The 21120-nt window shown below is 40.1% G+C and overlaps 1 protein-coding gene across 10 annotated transcripts in view; it reads left to right on the forward strand.

Annotated features, from left to right (window-relative positions):
* LOC129764673 (uncharacterized) overlaps positions 1 to 21120 on the forward strand; it is a 209811-nt gene that overhangs the window by 42033 nt on the left and 146658 nt on the right. The window lies entirely within an intron of this gene.

The following is a 21120-nucleotide window of genomic DNA, read 5'->3' on the forward strand; positions in this document are numbered from 1 at the left end:
CAACATTAGTGAATTGCACAATTCATGATCTGAATTGAGGTCATCGAAATGCGTTAATTTGATGGTTTAGCTATGCAAATCTGATACAAATGGTGTGCAAGCATGATGTTTACAATATTACATTTGCTTGATTAGTTCTCGAGTTATGCAGAAATTTATGCTTCATTTGTATGGCAGCTCCCTCTTAGAGAGTGTCTGTTTACCATATAAACGTTTCGTGTCCCCTGAAATCTTCACATTCCAAATGTGGCTCCATTTGCTTGAATAGTTTTAAAGGTATGCAGAAATTTGTGCTTCATTTGTATGGCCTCTTTGAAAATGCCTCTCTCAAAGAAGCCTTGTTCCTTATTGGCGAAAAACTCTAGCAATCGATTTTTGGAAACTTTTCTTGATCCCAATTTGATATCATCCAGAAAGTTGCGAGAAAAAGTTGATAATCTCTTGGTACTAGGCCCGGGTTATATGGTGGATGCATTAAAACATCAAAATCATGCTCCCGGAGTTTCCGACGAGTTACAATATACATGCATTATCCTGATGGAACACACTCCTATAAATGGTTAATAGTTAATGTTTACACCCAATCATCATATTATATTTACACAAACTTAGATTCAAAACATGATAAAGCGCCTTATGAACCTGCTTCAAAATAATATCGACGATATGAATACAAAAAATGCGACACACAGGTCGTGCGCATTTCTAAAATATAGGTTCTAGCTGGCTCAAATGAAATACGCTTGAGGAATTATTTGCATTCAAATTCAGTAGCAACTCATAAATCTGAATGATTCAATGGCAAACCGGCCCGTGAATCTCATATGAGGGGCTTAGAATGAAAGGGGTGTAAGTGATTTGATCGATTTCTCTACATCGACTCTCTCTTTGGGTCATAACTTAGCTGCAAATACATTCCCAGCTGTATTTGACAATGTGGAAGATACGTCAGAACCTCATCTCGGATTCTATAGCGAACTTAAATTGGAACGTTTTTGCAGTTGAGTTATTAACTAAATAAAAAGTTGATGAAGAGAAATCGATCAAGTCACTTACACCCCTTGCATTATGAGCCCCTCATATGCTACTCAACCAAATACATTGCTTACAGCCTACGTTCAGGGGATAGAAGAGAATTGCTAGACTCTCTCGAAGTATTCTCACGGCTTTTTAGCGTTATGAGTACAAGTTCTTCAGCACATACACTGAGAGAAATAATTAGTAAATATAACGAATTTTTTGGTAAATACTACCAATCTATAGTCATTTTCGACCGTACTAATAAACACATATGTCAAGCAGAACCATGAGTCGGAAGCCCAATATCGGCTACATTTTCTCGCCGAAAATGCACGTATCAGAATTATATTCTTATTATACCTCCGTATTGCCTTATGGGAACAATGAAAATGGTTAATACGCGCTTTTCTCGCCAGTTTTCAGATATGACAATATCCAATCTTACTAATGTTATCGAGTAAAATATACTAATCTCTGGTAGTGGTGCGGGTTTGTTGACAATATGTACAAAAAATTTGTACATTCTACTAATTTTGCATTACCAATAGTATTTGGTAGTTTTCGACCGAGGATTTTTCTAAGTGTATGCATGGAAACAATCGTTCTCACTTTTATTGCTCGGGTGGTATCTTCAGCGCGAACAGCAGTTGCACGGTACGTTAGTGTGAGAGCTTTATAGCAACTGAACTGTTTCACGGTTGGTTCATTCAAATTTGAATGAATGGTGGAAGCACTGGTTTGCGACGATCATTTTTCCATCACACTTATTTGACTCAGGAGCATATGTTATGAGTTGAAACTGCAAAATGAGTAAACAGCTCCATCACCTCTCATCAGAAGCAAGTTGTCGAAGAGTGGTCTACAAACCCTTGAATACGGCTTTTTTTTGTTTTGCTTGCTCAACAAAACTTGAAACCTTCCATTTGAATTCGACATGATTGGAGCGTTGTTAAAAAATGAGATAGGCACTTCAAGGAAGCTGAACCGTCACTCTCCATTTGATAACAAATGTCTTCACTTGTATCAGCAACCTTTCACCCACTCAAAACGAAAAAACCCAAGAATAATTCTTTTACATGAACATTTCCGTGGTGGAATTTCTCACTAAATAATACCACCAATCACTAAGCATAGGCGAGTGTACTTTCAAGTGTAAAGCCTCTATAAAATTAACAAAGAAAAATCACTATTCGCCCTCATTCAAAATTTTGTGAGATTTTTTTCGAAACAATATATTTATTATGGTCGTGGCTGGCCCCCTCAGAGGGGTGGACTGCCGCCCGTCGCGCACAAATCGTAAAAAATCATACACGTACAAAGAGGGAAACAGAAAAAAGTTATCCAGTTCGGAAATTCTTTAGCATCGCAATCATGTATCATACTTGAATCTAGTCACCATGACCGCTAAAATATTTCTCTCATCATGAAACAAGTTTGTTTTCTTTCTGTCGTTGAATATTTATAGGAGAAGTGTGTAATACTCACCTGTGGCCGAGTGGTTAGCGTCTCACATTATCATGCCGGGTGTTCGGGTTCGATTCCCGTTCTGGTCGGGGGATTTTTTCGTCAAAGAAATTTCCTTCGACTTGCATTGTGGTCACGCGTATTCTAGACCTTCCCCCTCGAAATACATTCAAGGCGTATTATTTGGCTTAAGAAATCTCAACTAAGTATTAATAAATTGCGCTAGTTAATGCATGCGTTGAGACGGCAAAAGGTCCAAAGGGACCGTTAACGCCATTCAAGAAGAAGTGTAATACGCACCCCCTAAGCGAGAATGGGTTTATCTTGACCGTGCTCTCAAAATTTAAGGTAACAACTACGTCAGTACGTAGATTAGTTAACCTTCAGTCATCTGTACTCGTTCTGTACAGGCAAACCTTTTTTTTTTGTGCGGGGGATAGGGACCGCACAAAAAAGTCGCATGAAAAAAATCGTGCAAAACTTCACCAGCAGCTTTAAAAAATCGTGTTCGGTACAAATTTTGAACAAAAAATTTTTTTGTGCGGTAGATAGGGACCGCACAAAAAAAATTCCCCCCAAGAAAATAACTCATATCCACACCATTCACCGTTCAATTTCCTTTTGTTTCCCTGCTTTGCGATGGGACACTTTGCCTTTTCGGTTGCGCGTGGCTGTTTTGTGCTTTTAGTTGCATGTCGAAACGTTTTGCTGTTAGAAATCATATCATGCAAAAACTAAGAAAAACTTAGAGCATTTAATAAGAGGAGGGGAATGATTTCAGAAGTGGATAACTGAGACGCAAATATGCTTTTTTCGCACTGAAATGCATATAAACCAACGAAGAAAACTAAATGGACGATAGCTTCGTCAAATATGCTTCTTTTTATACACCGCACAAAAAAAAATCGCACAAAAAAAACCGCACAAGAACAGAGAATCGCACAAAAAAAATCGCATAAAAAAACCGCACAAAAACAGGTTTTACTGTATTATAGATACTGAATAACAAAAATGCTACGAATTTTGTTTTGTAAGGCGCCCAAATTCTAAATTTCCAATCATACGGTGTTGAATGGCTCAGCAGAAGTATAATATGCCCATGAGTTGTTTCTCTCAGAGACTATAAAGCTCAGAGAAACAGCTTGTATGAATGAGAGATTCCATCAATCTTTTCCCTTCATGCCCACCAGCGAAGGGAAGATACCGTTCATGCATTGATTCTCCAGTTTGCGCTCTTGTTTTCCTGCATTCTCTGAGCATATAATATAGATGCCAGATGTGAAGACATGTTTTCGTTGTCAAGACATTTAATTTTGTGAAAACATACTGAGGTCATTTCAAAGTATGTGAAAACAATTGTTTGTGTGATTTATCGAACATGATTTAGAAATATCGTGATGGTTTGCTAATTTTTCTTTTTTTTTTCCAAAATATATATTTTTATCAAGGCTCATATGGCATTAGCCTGACGGGGCCGGAGTTCAATATTTTGACAGTTTTTCTTATTATCTATGTTAGTTTTTTTTTTTTTTTATTAATCCGTTTATTTTTACAGGCTCAGTTACATAAGTTTAATGGAGCCAAACTCTTAACTATACTTCAACTAGCATATATCAACATGTTGTTTCCTTAATTCTATGGTTAATGAAATAGGAAACCGATTACTCGCGGTCGACTCGAGTTTAGAAGGGTGACACATTTTCATTAGGAAAAGGATGGGATGTAAGGAGATTTGTGTTTACACTCGCACTCACATTCACATTCACATTCTCATTCACACTGACACTTCACTATCTATGTTAGTAATATGTAACCGATTACTCGCGGTCGGCTCGAGGTTAGTATTACAAGTGTTCTCGTAATTGGGATGTTGCTGTCTCCAATGCTCTGTACGTGTGCCCGACACGGGATACTTCGTATTGGGATGCAGCTGACCATTAATCAGCAACGCCCCCCTAGTATGTACCCCATATCTAGCGTGGTGCGTCTTCTCGACTCGAGGAATCCAGGATAGAATGGTCACTAGCCGGCGCAATCATCAGCTCGTGTAGAGTTGTCATGAGCGGTACAATCTTTGGCTCTTGTTGAATCATCAGTGAACTGCACAACCTTTGGCCCGTGTATCTGTAAAGAGTGTGTGTATGTATTGCCGCGACTAAGTAAAAGTTTATAGATCGGATAGAAGGGATATGAAACAGGGACACAGTAGTAGGAAACATCATTAAACGTTGACATCGGCGTTTCTGAGGAACAGGTATAGATGAAGCAGAAGATCAGGATCACGGCTACCTAAGATATCCCGGACGGGAATATCCGATTGTCTGCCTTGTGGGATATCCGATTGTCTGCCTTGTGCTCTCAGTTATCAGATCCAACTTTCCCATATTTTTCCGAAAAAATCGACGGAATAACATTGGAGCGTAGGTGATCTGGTATTCCATGGATTTTTTGTCGCATGGACAGATCAAAAATGACAGAGGAATTGCAAAAGTATGGGAAGCAAACTTGGTTGGAGATGCCTGGTGAAGGGTGCACGTCGTGGGTAAGGTACTCATGGTATAAAGACATAAAACTTGACTGAGGAGTCAGTTGTAGTAGATTTTCGAAGTTATCAATCACCAATGGATTCATGATCTTGCAACGGATGAGAAATCTGTAGGATAATTCTGTGAACCGAAGAGTAAGCGGGGGTACTCCTGCCAAAACTTCGAGACTCATCGTATGTGTCGAATGCAAACACCCCATGGCTATACGCAAGCAACGATATTGTATCCTCTCCAGCTTGAGAATATGAATCCTGGCAGCTGATCGGAAGCAAAAACTGCCATATTCTAACACTGACAATATCGTTGTTTTGTACAACTGAATGAGGTCTCCTGGATGTTCCGGTTATTGTTTGGAGAAAAATGATTCTTTGCTGGCATTTCTGTTTCAAATACGTAATGTGTCTCCCCCAGGTACATTTAGAATCAAAATATACACCCAGGTATTTGAAAATCATAGAGTGTTGGATCGTTTTGCCGGATTGGTAAATCTGGAATTGGGCGGGTTCGTGCTTCCTAGAAAAAACGACCATTTCAGTTTTCTTCGTAGAGAATTCGATACCCAGCTTGAGGGCCCACGTGAACAGATTGTTCATGGTATTTTGCAACGACTTTTGCAGAGCGACGGGATTAGTACCCGTGATGGAAATAACTCCATCGTCTGCAAGTTGTCTCAGCGTGCAGTCTCTAGTTAGACAATCATCCATATCATTGACGTAAAAACTGTACAAGAGGGGGCTTAAACAGGAGCCTTGCGGTAGGCCCATAAAACTGTAACGAGAAGATTTCGAGCTGCCATGAGAGAAATTCATGTGCTTTTCTGACAGTAAATTGTACAGGAAATTATTCAGAATTGGTGAAAGTCCACGATTATGAAGCTTCTCTGAGAGAATTTCCATGGAAACTGAATCAAATGCCCCTTTGATATCGAGAAAAACGGAAGCCATTTGTTCTTTGCGAGCAAATGCGATTTGGATTTCAGAAGATAGCAGCGCGAGACAATCATTCGTCCCTTTATCTCGGCGGAAGCCAAACTGCGTATTTGACAGCAAATTGTTCGTTTCGACCCACTTGTCCAAACGAAGTAGAATCATTTTCTCTAACAATTTGCGAATACAGGATAACATTGCAATCGGCCTATACGAGTTGTGATCGCAAGCCGGCGTGTTGGGTTTTCGTATGGCTATCACTCTCACTTGTCTCCAGTCATGCGGGACAATATTCAGCTCCAGAAACTTGTTGAACAAGTTCAGCAAACGCTGTTTTTCAACAAGTTGAATTTAATCTTGTCCGACCCCGGAGCTGAATTGTTACATGAGAGGAGGGCAATTGAGAATTCTACCATCGAAAAATTCTCATAGTCGCATTGGAGCGGAATGTCGCGTACGACGCTTTGTGCAGGAACAGAATCGGGACAAACCTTCCTTGCAAATTTGAAAATCCAACGGTCAGAGTATTCCTCACTTTCATTGGTATGGTTCCAGCCACGCATTGTCCTAGCCGTATTCCAATGAGTACTCATAGCGGTCTCCCTTGACAAACCATTGACGAATTTCCGCCAATATCCACGCTTTTTTGCTTTAATCAGACCTTTTAGTTTGGCTTCTAGAGCTTGGTACTTTCGAAACCATTCCACTAATCCAGTTTTCCTGAATTTTTTAAAAGCGGATGATTTTTCAAGGTAGACCTTTGAACACTCCCTGTCCCACCAAAGTGATGGAGGACGACGTCGGAAAGTGGTAGCCGGTACACGTTTCTTTTGAGCTTGAAGTGCGCTATCGTAAATCAAACTTGATATAAAATTATACTCTTCAAGGGGAGGAAGTTCATGCATCGAAATGATTGCTTCAGATATTAATTCTGCAAATTTTCTCCAGTCAATATTCTTCGTGAGGTCATACGCAATATCGACTGACTCACTAGATTTTGATTCATTGGCGATCGATAAAATTATTGGTAGGTGATCACTACCGTGGGGATCTTGGATTACCTTCCATGTGCAATCCAGGGATAATGAAGAAGAGCAGAGAGATATGTCTAGCATGCTTGCCCGTGCAGGAGGGTTGGCTATCCTAGTTGCTTCCCCAGCCGGTACACGTTTCTTTTGAGCTTGAAGTGCGCTATCGTAAATCAAACTTGATATAAAATTATACTCTTCAAGGGGAGGAAGTTCATGCATCGAAATGATTGCTTCAGATATTAATTCTGCAAATTTTCTCCAGTCAATATTCTTCGTGAGGTCATACGCAATATCGACTGACTCACTAGATTTTGATTCATTGGCGATCGATAAAATTATTGGTAGGTGATCACTACCGTGGGGATCTTGGATTACCTTCCATGTGCAATCCAGGGATAATGAAGAAGAGCAGAGAGATATGTCTAGCATGCTTGCCCGTGCAGGAGGGTTGGCTATCCTAGTTGCTTCCCCAGTACCGGCAAAGCATTTTTTTTCAGGATACATACAAAAATGACTTACATTTCAAAAACTATAAAAGATAGAAAGTTGATATCTTCTACAAAAGTTTATATTTTAATAAGATCTAAAACTTTGTCGAATACACTATATCGCTATCTTGACTTTAAACAAAATTAGAGTTAGTTGTATTTTTTTCAAAGAAAACATGAAAAAGTTGTTGTTCGAAAAATTTTTTCTCTGTAAAAGTGCCCATCTTTCGATGTATGAACGACTTGTTAGAAATTGTAAGAGCTATTCATATATATATATATATTTTGAGAGAATTTAAAAAAAATACGTTTTTGAGAAAAATGAATTTTAATTTTTAAATAATTTTTTGTCAGCGCAATTTTTTCCCAAGAAACTTTTGGTATTTTTTTGTGAAAATTTAAACAATTTCCTATATGTCATCCTTTGACAAGGATTTTGTAGGTATCATAGTTTTTAAGTTTTAAATTGTCTTTTTCCAAAAAGTAGTATAATTATTTTTCGAATATTTCAAGTATGGAACATTGTTTAAATGACCCATGTCTTTACACCCACAACGTTCCACTACTATCTGAGATGGTGCTGCCAACTCCTTAGACGAGTTGGCATGAAATTCGTCTATAATAAGTACTTGTTATTGACATTGCTGCTAGAAAAGCACAGAACAGATACGTAGATAGTTAATAGATAGTTGAATGCTTCCAATTCTCGTCAATTTGAACTATTTAGGGAATGGGCGAACGTAATACTTACCGATTTGATTGGTAAGCAAATCATCAGAACCCGTTTGCAGCCAAGATAGATATCAATGTTGAAACTATTTCATAGAAATCCGATTGATTAGGCTCCCTTAAATATAGCCATAGTCCAACATCAAAAAAACGTCACCACCAATCGGTTGATCTGATTACTTGATCAGCTTTTAACCACAATAGTCGTTTTTAAATCGCTAATACCTGAACTTTTGTGGTAGATTGTACAAATAAATACAATGAATTACTGTTTCCAACCTCAATCGACCAAATATTCCATTTTGATACCTCTAAACATTAGTCGAATAATGCACATCTGTTTGATGTACACATACTTATCCACACAAAAAGCAGATTTTCGAGTGACAAGCAACAACGAGATAATCCAATCAAAGTCCGCAAAATCATTCGAAATTTCCATTTGGTCTCATTCCTGCAGCGCCCACTAAATGTATGACTAAAAGGTAAAAAACAAGCTCAACAGTCACAATGATAGTCTCGCGTTGAAAAAACAACCAAATTTCCCATCCCAATTCAGATCTGCCACTGTGTCTACGGTAACACACCGGAAAGCCTAGCCCCTTAACGAGCTGGGTCAGCCGATGCCAATACACGACGAGGCGCACTCACAGATGCGTGAAATAAATTTGGGAAGCCAATTGTTCCACCCTCCATTAGGCAGCCATTCCAATTTGTGCGAGCCACAGTCCTCGACCACCATTCAGTCGACCACCCAACGGCATACCGACCGCCGCCAACGGGCCCAATGGCTTATGTGGAAATTCTACGGAACGACATCGCCTATTGATGATTTATAGATGCCTAGACAATAGCGAAAAACGGCAACGCATTTCGGTGCCAAACTCCTGCCGAGGAGTGGAATGCAAACACACCAATGGCTACCGAAAACACGAGCCCCGTGTTTGATCGAGCTTCCGTTTGTCCTGCTGGCTGCGGGGGTATGAAGCTCCTCGGTGCATATTTGACGTGATATTCCTCATCCACTAAATTCAAATTTCCAAATGATCCGGTCTCGCCACCGAATTCTCCGCGCCGCCGCTGGGTCACACCGTTGGGTGTGAAAATATTCAAATCAGCCACCAAGCGCAAATAATAGATAACTTGCTGACACGCCATGAATCGTTCGGAATGCGTTCGGTATGAAACGCGCCAGGAAGAACGGTTTCGAATGCACGAAAAACTTTTGCTTAGCTCCGGGGCTCATCCCGAGAATAGCTTTCGAAGCCATGGAATATGGATGATGTAAGCCCAGCAAAGGTAATAATCTTCGATATCACGTCCCCATTCAAAGCCACATACTTGGCCCGGGCAAGCGCCCCGAAGAATCCGCGTTGAAAATGCGTGACCCAGGCTAAAAAAGTACCGAAAATAAATTTCACCCGGAAATCGAACTTTTCCCATTAATTTTCCATCAAATTATTGTACGCAAGCGAGCGAATGATTTTTTCATTCATTGACCGTGGCACCGTTTACCTTCCAGCAGGGAGGGCAGAAGGCACAGATTTCGTGACTGTCGCATCCATAACCTTCGCCATATTCGCACTGGATGTGGTTTCAAACAGCTTGGCATAGCTAGCTTGGCTATTAAAAACTCCCAAGAAGTTATACATCATCTGGAGGAAGTATTGATCCGTTGCTCTGGGTTTCGAAGAAGCGCTCCCAATGTATAGGCAAGCGCTTCTCCGTGCGGTCCTGACCCATGTTTCGATGATGTTGTGGCACAGACAGGAAGCCAGATACGTAATCGAATTGATATGTATTGAAAATTGCGGAGATTCGTTATAAATCAGGATGTTGTGTGCTGAAAAGTTGAAGATTTATTCTATTTCCTGAAGCAAATGTGAACGGCATTTCAAATTATTGTGAGTAGATATGGTAGGAAGGTTTTTTGCTCCTCCTGGAATCAGGTATCAGTTTTCGAAAAGATAAGAGCGTAAATTTTATGATATAGTAATAAAACCTGTTCGATATGGTGTAATAACATCAAGCGTAGTTTAAGATAGTTCTAGTCAACGCAAAACGTTACTCGGCGATGAAAACAATTCCAATAATGCTCGATTGATTGAAAAAGTGGACAAACTTTTAATTCTACTCTAGCGCTTCTTTTGATCGGTTCTAGAATATTTTGCCCGCAAACTGTTTGGAAATTTATCTTTTTTCTGTGACGAAATCTGGAATAATACAGGACGGAAATAACATTGTTCATAGTACCCGTTGTAGAAGAATTTGTGATCTGTAACTGCACTAGAAGGTAATTGAAATAAAGAGTGTGTCACATCAAATTGCATCACGGAAAAAAACGCTGTAGAAATTTAATTTTTAGGAATTATATCTTCAGCTTTCGCTTATAATCAGATAAGAGTGTATAGATCACGTTGGCCATGCTTCACTGTCAATTTTTCGTAAATTTGGAAAAATGTCGTCGAACGAAAAAGAGCGTCGTGAATTAATCCTGCGCACTCATTTCGAGAATCCGGAGTTGTCACATCGGGACATCGGTAAGATGCTGGGAATCGTCCAATCCACGGTCAGCAGAGTACTAAAACGATACTTCGAGAACCTAACCATCGACCGGAAGGTGAAGAACGGCAAGAGTGGATGCTCCGTCAGTGAAAAAGATCACAAGCGCGTAGTTAAGCAGTTTAGACGTGATCCGAGAAGTTCGGTCCGGGATGTCGCCAATAAGGTGAATTTGTCAAGTTCATTCGTCCAGCGGAACAAGCAGCGGGAGGGCCTGCGTACATACAAGGTTCAGAAGGCTCCTAACCGCGACGAAAGGCAAAACATGGTGGGGAAGACGCGAGCCCGGAAGCTGTACACCGAAATGCTGACGAAGCCGCATTGCCTGGTAATGGACGACGAAACCTACGTCAAAGCGGACTTTCCTCAGCTGCCGGGCCTGTTGTTCTTCTCCGCAGAGGACAAATTCAGTGGTTCGTAGGAGATTCGCAAGCAGAAACTATCCAAGTTTGCCAAAAAATACATGGTGTGGCAAGCGATCTACTCTTGCGGAAAGCGGAGCGCCCCCTTCGTGATGACCGGCACGGTAAACGGGCAGGTTTACCTTAAGGAGTGCCTACAGAAGCGTTTACTACCACTATTGAAGCAGCACGAGGGCCCGACCATCTTCTGGCCGGATCTCGCTTCGTGCCACTATTCAAGGGACGTGTTGGAGTGGTACGAAGCCAACGGGGTCACCTTCGTGCCAAAGGAAATGACCCTGCCCAACGCGCCGGAGCTTCGCCCAATAGAGAAATATTGGGCGATTATGAAGCAGACCCTTCGGAAGAACCCAAAAGTTGTCAAATCGGAGGCGGACTTCAAGAGAAAATGGATTTCTGTTCAAAAAAAACTACAACCTGACGTTGTACAGAACCTTATGGACGGGGTAAAGAGAAAGGTGCGAGCATACGGGCTTGGGCTCGAAGTATGAATAAAAAGAAAATGCCAAAAGTTGTTTAATAGTTTTTATTTTACTGTCTAAAATTTTCAAAAGGATCGGTCTACTGGGCGAATTTCTACAGCGTTTTTTCCGTGATGCAATTTGATGTGACATACCCTTTAGTTAAACCCAGTTCAGACGTCCCGGATGATGATTTTGCCAAAAAAAATAAGGTATACCGAGGCAAGTTGAAATCCGGGCTAAGTTAAAACGGAAGCCAAAACTTTTACTAGCAATAATGGATTGACGTGATAAAATATACAGGGTTTTCCAACTTTAAATTCCGAAAGTAAATTGAAATAAAACACACTTAGAATTCGAATTTCGATGAAACTTTTATTTCAAATTAATGTTTGGTTTATGCCATTATGTGTGAAATACAACATCATTCAAATGTCCACCAGGGGTGTCCACCATATGGGGCGGTATCTCGGTCATAACTTCACGAATGTTGTCTTTCAAATGTTCAAGAGTTTGTGGAGAGTTGGCAAAGACACGGTGTTTCGCATAACCCCACAAAAAAAAGTCTAGCGGGTTCAAATCGCATGATCTGGACGGCCTATTGGCATCACCAAAACGCGAAATTATGCGTCCCTCAAATTTCGTTCGAAATATGGAAATGTTCGGTCGTGTTGTGTGACACGTGGCACCCTCCTGCTGAAACCACATGTCATCCGTATCCGTATCTTCAATTTGTGGCAAAAAAAAATCGGTTAACATGCGGCCATAGCGCTCACCATTCACAGTTACCGTCTCGCCGTCCTCATTTTCAAAGAAATACGGCCCGATGACTCCACCAGACCATAATGCGCACCAAACAGTGACTTTTGGCGGATGCAATAGCCTCTCAACAATCACGTGTGGATTTTCGGAGCCCCATTTACGGAAATTTTGGGTGTTCACATAGCCACCGAGCTCGAAATGTGCCTCATCGCTGAAGAAAATTTGATGCAAAAATACAGCATTTTGCTGTTGTTCGTTAACCCAATCGACGTATGCCCGACGCATTGCCATGCCATGGTCACCACGCTCTAATTTTTTGTACCAGTTGGACTTTATATGGATGTAGGTGCGAGTCCAAATGCTAAATTCGCCACAATGATGTGTTTGACAAGCCCAATTGCTGAGCACGCCGAGGAATCGAAACATTCGGGTCATCCTCCACACTGGCAGCAACAGCACCAATATTTTCGGCCGAACGCCCATTACGATGACCACAGGTTTCACAATATCCGCTACGGATCCAGTTTGTTCGAATTTACGCACTACATTAGCGATTATGTGCTCTGAAGGCCGTCCATGACGACCAAAATCCGTCCGTAATGCTCGAAAAACATTTGCCGGTTTTTCATCATTTTTATAGTATAATTTAACAAAATTAACACGTTGTGCGATGCTAAAACGATCCATATTGTAAAATGGCAGACATTCAACTAACGATATGCGCTTTGGTTGACAGCTATGTCAAACGGTTGTCAGCGCAGGGCTGTATACTTTCGGAAGCCCGAAATGAAAAACCCTGTATATATATATATATATATATATATATATATATATATATATATATATATATATATATATATATATATATATATATATATATATATATATATATATATATATATATATATATATATATATATATATATATATATATATATATATATATATATATATATATATATATATATATATATATACAGCCATTCCATGCCAAACCGATATAGTGGTTTTTAAATTTTCGTGAAAAGTGGTAGTTTTGTTCTTTATCGCAAAACAGTAGACCCGTATTTTTTAATTTTTTCAGTATGGTGTTCATTTCCAATTTAGGGTTTTCCGAAAAATCAACTTTTTCCTCTTTTTTTCTTTTCCAAAAATGACATTTAAAAAAACAAAAATCTTTTGAGCTACCAGACCGATTTAGATTATCCACATATCAAATTAAAGCAAATCACCTCTTTTTTGAAAAAAACACTACACCGGCAGAGAACTCGAATTCTGTTCTCGTTACTATTGATTGTATTTGTTTTTTATTGTTTTCATAGTCTCGGGACCAAGAGGGCTATATTTTTTTTTATATTTTTCCTGAAAAGCTGCGGATTTTTCACATAACATATGTGGAAACCAGAGAGGCGTTTTTTTCGTTTTTGAGTTATGATTGTTCAAAGATAACCGATGGTCCAAAAAAATTTTTTTTTTCAAAAATGACTTTGTTCAAAAATTTATTACTTTTGAACTACTGGACTGATTTAGATGATCGATATATCAAATTATTTTCAATAAGCTAACCTTTTTTGAAAAATGACACATTTGCCAATTGATTGAATTCTAGTCGCATTCATCCAGTCCAGTCGCATAGAAATATTGAACGAAGACTGAAAACATGTTAACTTTGAAAAATCATAACTTAAAAACGAAAAATAACACAGCTGTGATTTTTGGATATGTTTTGTAGAAAAACCTCAGATTTCAAGAAAAAATATAAAAATAGATAGCATCCTTGGTCCCGAAACCACATAAACTTAAAAAAACTAATACAATAAATAATTACGAAATCAAAATCAACTTTTTTTTCACAAGTGTAATATTTTTCAAGAAAGACTATCTAATTGGCTTTAATTTTATGTGCCGATCATCTAAATCGGTCCAGTAGATCAAAAGTTATGAATTTTTGTGTTGGAAAAAAGATGAAAAAATGATTTTTCGAACCATCGGTTAACTTTAAAGAAGCATAACTCAAAAACGAAAAGAAAACGCCTCTCTGGTTTCTACATATGTTATGTGAGAAATCCTTAGCTTTTCACAAGAATATAAAAAATATAGCGTATTTGGTCCCGAGACTATAAAAATAATAAAAAACAAGAGCAACCAATAATAACGGGAACAGAATTCAAATTTTCTGCTAGTGTAGTATTTTTTCAAAAAAGACCATGTGATTGGCCTTGATTTGATATGTCGATTATTTGAATCGGTTTAGTAGTTCAATAGTTATGAATTTTAGAAAAAAAACATTTTTTGGAAAAATGAGGAAAAAGTTGATTTTTCGGACAACCCTAAAATGGAAATGGTCACCCTACTGAAAAAATAAAAAATACGGGTCTAATGTTTCGCGATAAAGAACAAAAGTATCATCTTTCACAAAAATTTGCGAAAACCACTATATCGGTTTGGCATGGAATGGCTGTATAGTGAGCATGAGCTTTTAACCCACCTTATGACAGCCATAACCAGACTATTGGATTTCCTCAACACAATCCGCGTCTTTGTTTACCTTTCCTTGTTCGTAAAATCAAAACAAACATTTTTGCGCGCTGAAAAATCTTTTTCTGTATAGCTCTGAGCATTTTAACACATCCCATCCTTTCTTCAACCCTGGGGTAAGTTGAAACCAGTGAACTAGTTTGTAAAGATTGCTGCAGATGCCGGACGTTATTTGACGGTGATTGTTGTATGAATGATTGATGATAAATTAATAAATAAATATAAATAAACAAATAAATAAATAAATATAAAATAAATATAAATACAAGTTCAAACATTTACAAAATTGTTATTTTTCGAAATTATTTGAATATTTGAATGCTTATTTTTTTATCGAAAGTCTTTTGTCATACCTTGTATATGCGACAAAGAAATTTCAATTTAGTGATTTAGCGATTTTTAAGATGGCCAGTCTTCAGAATGCAACTCGGTGCTGATACACAACAAGATTTTTGTACCCAGTTGAGCTCTCACTCCTTGTGTACACATGCGCTCTGGCGAATGAGCAGGCTCCGAAACACAGATGAAATGTCTTGTTGTCAGCGCCGTTTTTGCACCCTGCTTTGCGCCGTATTTCTATACCTGTTTCACGCTTGAATCTGGTTTGCTTTCTCTGTTGAGATATTAGGCTGTCAAAAATGTCCTGCGGTATTTTTTTTGAATTTTCATTTGTTCATAAAATTAGTTACAATCATCTGTTTTAAGTCAAATATGCGCCGTTTTGTTCGATGACGTGTTCCCAACGAGATGCCAACTTCATAATACCCCTGTTATAGAAGCTCGCTTCCTTATTGGCAAAAAACTCGGATAGCCAATTTTCACAGGCCTCTTTTGTGGCTAACTTCTGACTACCTAGCTCGATCGCCATGGACTAAAACAGGTGGTAGTCACTTGGTGCAAGGTCCGGACAATACGGCGGATGCAAAAGAACCTCCCATCTGAGCTCCCGGAGCTTCTGGCGTGTCACCAAAGAAGTATGTGGCCTGGCGTTGTACTGATGGAAGACAATGCGGCCTCTGTTTATCAAAGATGGCCTCTTCTTCATGAGTGCTACCTTCAAGCGGTCCAGTTGTTGGCAGTACAGGTCCGAATTGAGCGTTTGGCCATAGGGAAGCAGCTCATAATAGATTATTCCTTGACAATCCCACCAAACACACAGCAGAACCTTCCTGGCCGTTAATGAGGGCTTGGCCACCGTCTGAGCCGCTTCAGCGGGCTTCGACCACGACCGTTTGCGCTTCACGTTGTCGTAAGTGACCCACTTTTCATCGCCAGTCACCATGCGTTTCAGAAACGGGTCGATTTTGTTGCGATTCAGCAGCGATTCACATGCGTCGATACGGTCAAAGATATTTTTTTGCGTCAACGTGCGTGGCACCCATACATCGAGCTTCTTTGTGAATCCAAGCTTCTTCAAATGGTTAATAACGGTTTGATTACTTATCCCCAGCTCTTGGCCGATGCTACGGCTGCTACTATGCCGGTCTTTCTCGGCTAATTCAGCGATTTTGTCGCAATTTTCGACGACAGGCCTTCCGGAGCGTGGCGCATCTTCGACGACCTCTACACCAGAACGAAAACGTTGAAACCATCGTTGTGCGGTGGAGATGGAAACTGTATCGGGTCCATAAACTGCACAAATTTTATTGGCAGCTTGAGATGCATTTTTGCCTTTGTCATAGTAGTACTGTAAAATATGTCGGATTTTCTCTTTATTTTGCTCCATATTTGTGACACTATAACTCACGAACGACTTAACCAAACAAAACACTGTCAAGGATTATATTATAGCGCACAAAAATACCTTTCCAACAAGCTATAGTATGACTCGATACAATGAATACAACTAGAACTACGCGCTTACAACGACACCTTGCGGAAATACCGCAGGACTTTTTTGACAGCCTGATATTTTTCTTCACACAAGCGTATACGGTTCGTATGGATGCGCACTGTTGTTTTTAGCTTTGCTTAGAACGAGCGAAGACAAAGCGGGCGCTAGAATTTGATGTGTGTGTGTATAAAATGAGGCGCGCATCGCACAAATGAGAAGAGATGTTCTGAATTCTGCATCGGGTACATTTTGCGCTGTCGTGTTTATGAATTTTGTGCACTTCGCACCAAGAGAGAATACGTGTTTGCTCTGAACGCGCGTTGATTAAAATTAAACTCAAAAGCAGCGCTTCGTATGTTTTCTGAAGACTGAAGATTACTTTCAACTTCAAAAAATCGTTTCAACTTGTCTCGATGTACCTTAATTCTAACCAAAGTGCTATCCGGAAAATCGTGATAAAGTGGCAGCCAAATCTGGCCAAAACATCAAGTGGTCCCCAAGGTCTGATTTGTAACAAAATCTTCCGTTTTTAAATTGACGCTGCGTGTTAGGTTTCCATAACTAACATTAGTAGCAACGGCAACGGCTAAAAATGGTGAGTTGACAACTGGGAAGGAGCGTGACCTAGAGCTCTGGTCCTCACAAGTTCCTATATCACGCCTCCGCGAGTCATACGACTTTCAGCCGAAACATAGAGACAGCTGGTAACGTAGCCTGGGCAATGTAGTTAATCCAACAATAGCAAAGTGAGTAAAACCATAGCAAAGCGGTAGAGGAAATGCTTCGCCAAATCCGAGCGTCCAGGTTGGGGGCGGCTAAATCACCGCCCTCGTGTCAGAGTGGGACATTCAAACAGTACTAGCACGATGGTCCTCCGGCGAGATAGGAGATGGTCGCAGGCATTGCAAGCCGCCACCATAAAAAGAAGCAAACAATGAATTATGAACAAGAAAATTCGAACCGGAATAATCGCCATGGACCCACGCAAGAAAACAGACTATGGGTTGGAAACTCGGGACGTGGAACTGCCGATCCCTCAACTTACGAGGAAGCGCTCGAGTGCTCTCTGACGCATTGAAGAGCCGCAAAGTCGACGTCGTAGCGCTGCAGAAAATGGCTGGAAGGGCTCAACAGTACGTACGTTTAGGGATGATCATACCATCTACCAGAGCTGCGGCAACATACATCGAAGGTGCAGCGAACTCAAAACTTCCGGGAGAAAAAGCGCTGCCTGGAGGAGGCGAAGTATGCTCAGTTAGAGCAGCTGCATCGGTCTCAGGAAACACGAAAGTTTTACCAGGAGCTCAACGCATCTCGTGAATGCTTTGTGCCGCGAGCCGAAGTGCGTCGGGATAAGAATGGGAAGGTGGAATCAATACTTCGACGAACACCTGAATGCCATGGTCCTCTGCTTCGCCGGCGGGGGAAGCAATTTCGTCGGTGGGACAAGCATAGAGGTGGTGTCAGCTCCAATGATAAGCGAAGTTGAGGACGATATCAACCAGCTGAAGAACAATAAATCCGCTGGGAAGGATAGCATCGAAGCGGAACTTATTAAGATGGGCCCGGAGAAGCTAGCCATTTGTCTGCACCGGCTGATAGTGAGAATTTGGGATGCAGAACAACTGCCATAGGAGTGGAAGTATGGGGTTATCTGCCCGATCTACAGAAAGGACGACAAGCTGGACTGTGAGAACTGTCGTGCAATCACCGTCCTCATTGCTGCCTACAAAGTACTATCTCAAATTGTTTTCCGCCGACTATCACCAATTGCGAACAGATTTGTGGGATGTTCGGCCGGCTTCGTTGAAGGACGGTCAACGACGGACCAAATTTTCACATTGCGGCAAATCCTCCAGAAAGGCCGTGAATACAGACTACCCTCGCACCATCCGTTCTTCGATTTTAAAGCAGCTATGGAAAATTATGAACGAGAACGGCTTTTCCAGGAAGCTGATTAGAATGACTGAAGCTACGATGGATGGTACGCAGTGATGCGTGCGGATTTCGGGCGGACTGTCGAGTTCATTAGTATCTCTTGCTTGTTGTTCAACATAGCGTTACAAGGTGTTATGAACCGGGTGGATATAAATACGCGGGGCACGATTTTCAACAAATCTAGTCAGTTTGTTCGCTTTGCTGATTGTCGGCAGTATGAGGGAAGTGTGTTTCAAGTTGAAAAAAGAAGACACTGCACCAGACTAAAACTCGAAGCAGCGAAGATTGGATTAGAAATAAATGCGAGCAGAACAAAATACATGCTGGCAAACGGAATCGAGGCCGACCGACGCCACTTAGGCAGTATTGTAACCATCGTTAGCGATGAGTTCGAGGTTGTTGACGAATTCATCTACCTTGGCTCACTGGCGAGTACTAAGACGATTTTCAGTGGCGTGCAGGAGAACGGGGTATTGAGGCGAAGGATGAACCTGGCGAAGGAATCATCGATCAGCGTTGGCAGGCACCCTCACGGAATAAGGTAAAATAAAACGAGAAATCCCAAAACCGAAAAGTAGTTCACAAGCTTCAATCGGACATTCTGGAGTTCTGGTTCATTCTGGAGTCGTCGGCAAATAACATGTTTCTCCGTTACGTTACATGCCAAATTTGGTTTTATTTGCTTGAATAATTCTTGAGTAATGAAGAAATTTGTATTTCATTTGTATGACATCTCCCCTTAGAGAGGGGGGTGGAGTGTCTAACCACCATAGAATTATTTATTGCACCCTTAAATCTCCATATGCCTAATTTGGTTTCGTTTACTTGATTAATTCTCGAGTAATGTAGAAATTTGTGCTTCATTTGTATGGACCACCAAATCATTATCAAAGAGTTTAATTCTTCATACATATCCAAAATCAACAGATAGCCTAACGGAATCCTACGTCAACTCGGTCGTGTCTCAGACATAACCCTCCTGTAATTTTTTTCCACAGATTTTTAAAAGTTTTTTTCCTCGTCGCCACTATTAAAGAAATAAAAAGGTTTTCAGGAGCTGGACAAAACACAACTGGCCTCTTTGGTGGTTGAATATAGAACTGACTTTATTGTCTTTATGTCACTGACATTTATCAGTCGGCGCAGGCGTTACCTGCGTTACGAACGGAGTCCAGCTCCAACTACACTGTAACAATGTTTTATAGTGAAGGTAGACATAACACTTTCTAGGGTATATTCTAGAATGTATAAGCTTCAGGAATATTGAGATTTTTTTTTGTTTTATTTTCAAATTTTATTTTCAAATTTTTAGACTAGAATACTGCCTTAAATGGAAAAAATTACAGCTTTGCCGAAAATCTATTTTAATTGCAATTGTGGTAGAACGTTCACATATACATGTATGTCCATCACATGTGTCGGTTCTCGTATGCTCTCTCGTCATAGTGAAGTCAGGCTCACTCAGTCGGTCATTGTGATCGGTCCGATATTTCGGCTCCTAGCTATCGCGTGTGCAAGTTATTAATTACCACAAGATGGCGACGAGGGTTGTGAACCCTCAGTAGTTTCGCATATCACATATAAAAAGAATTACAAAAGAAAAATAAGCAGTGTAATTTTCGGTTTTAATTAGAAAAAAAGTTAAACTGTAGTGAAGTGAAATATTCAGGTAAAAAAAAATAAAATAAGAAAAAAAAGTGTTCTCAGAATCTACCCTGGCAGAAAAAAAGCTTAATGGAAAGAATTAAGGGAACGTGCTGTTTATTTTTATATCAAAGAGCTGTGCTAGTGCAATTCTAAAAAAAAAAAATGTAATATATGCAGAAAAGTACCAAAAGATTGATTTTGGCTACCAAATGGAACACGTGTTAATACCGTGGAGGTGCAGAGATGCCGTTGGAGACGCCATATTGGGAAGTTTATATTATGGGAATTTATGGGAGTTTGCCAGAGGTGAAAGAGAACGATTGAGTGTGTGCGCGTATATTGAGAGCGGAAATTATAGTGTGTTTGAAAAAAAAATAGTGAGAGTGTGTTTGTTGATGTGAGGCATGATGGCTTAGCAAACAGTAAAGTCCAAGTTTGATGCTATGGATTAAAGGTATGTCATACTTATCTCAATATTCTGACAATGTGATATAGGGATGCCGTGCCTGGTAGTGGACCAATTACGGTCTGATGGAGAAAACGCTAGTTTATTTACAATTTCAATTATAATCTTGCTCTCGTGTGCGGAGCTGGAGTGTTCATTGTTTGTGCACAAATGTATTTTGCATTTACAGGCTAATATTTTCTATACAAATTCTGCTCGTGTTGAAGTTGTGTGCTCAAACCGATACATATATTCATATCATAATCCATAATTCTCCTATTCATTGAAATGCTAAGGTCGTGAAATT

This window comes from Toxorhynchites rutilus, chromosome 2 (assembly GCF_029784135.1).
Source record: "Toxorhynchites rutilus septentrionalis strain SRP chromosome 2, ASM2978413v1, whole genome shotgun sequence".
Classification (NCBI taxonomy): domain Eukaryota; kingdom Metazoa; phylum Arthropoda; class Insecta; order Diptera; family Culicidae; genus Toxorhynchites; species Toxorhynchites rutilus.